Source organism: Trichechus manatus, unplaced genomic scaffold (assembly GCF_000243295.1).
Source record: "Trichechus manatus latirostris isolate Lorelei unplaced genomic scaffold, TriManLat1.0 scaffold00077, whole genome shotgun sequence".
Lineage (NCBI taxonomy): Eukaryota > Metazoa > Chordata > Mammalia > Sirenia > Trichechidae > Trichechus > Trichechus manatus.
The window spans coordinates 69,762-70,884 of NW_004444013.1; the positions used below are offsets into that span (position 1 = coordinate 69,762).

The 1,123-nt window shown below is 39.0% G+C and overlaps 1 pseudogene; it reads right to left on the reverse strand.

Annotated features, from left to right (window-relative positions):
- LOC101361109 (methyl-CpG-binding domain protein 3-like 1) overlaps positions 1-245 on the reverse strand; it is a 1,488-nt pseudogene extending 1,243 nt beyond the window's left edge.
- Positions 246-1,123: the final 878 nt, after the last annotated feature.

The following is a 1,123-nucleotide window of genomic DNA, read 5'->3' on the forward strand; positions in this document are numbered from 1 at the left end:
ATCTTAGATGGCCACTCACAGGCTTTTAAGACCCCAGACACTACTCACCAAGGTAGAATGTAGAACATTAGTCTTTATAAACTGTGTTATGCCAGTTGAGACCATGGACGATGGGAAGTAATTCTAGTAACTGGTCTCTTGAATATGTAACTGGACATCCTCAAAGGAATTGAGATGCTTAAACCAGCTTTTGCCTTGGCTTGGGTTACACGATCACGTTCCTTCCTCTGTGAAGTCTTGGCCATCATACTTCTTTTCCTCTTATCCTATAAATCATGAAATTGGGTCAAAATGTAAATTAAGCTTGCCTCCTCAGAGCAATTATCTTGGCTCATTTGGACTTCTACCCTTCCTCTCTCCTAAGGATAAGTATGACCTACATCCTGGGGCATCATCAAGCAATCAAGCAGACGAGTTAAGAACAGAAAGCTCAAAGTCAATATTCTAGGCCTTCTCCAGATCATTTCTCCTACACCATCTTGTAAAACTCCCTTCTTGCTTGAACATGATTTTTTTTTCTTTTCGTCCTTGTCACTTTCACCTGCACAAGTCCTTGTATTTCTACTTGTGACACAAGGTTCCCGATCTTTATCTAAGTCTCAAATCCTGCTTTATTTTACTAGCCATTTACTAATCCATTCACCACTTGGTTTTCATAGCCCCCTGAGAGCCTAAATATTGAATAGTGAAATTATCAGCTGCCCTATCCTTAGCCACTCACACCTGTACCCTAGATGTTTTCATTAAACCCAAGTGCTCATGCTCAAGACTAAATAATTCAGAAAACTTATTAACTCACAACAAATTTCTGAGTTACAGCTTTTTTATCCCACACAATAGATATTTGTTCCTCTAGATCAAAGTTACAACAGACCATGATATCCTCAACTTACTTTCTTCCATCTTCTCTCTTCCTATTTCTATCCATCTTGGATACCATCTTTCATGATCTCAATCATTTCCTTGGAATAACTCCAAATTCCTTACCTTTCATCATATCTGCCTTATAAAACTTCAAACCTGCTAGATTCCAGTTATCTGCCATGCCATGGTTACTGCTGGTCTTGCCATAACCACTGAAGAAAAAGCAAACAACATAACATTTGGTACCACAAGTAGAGGG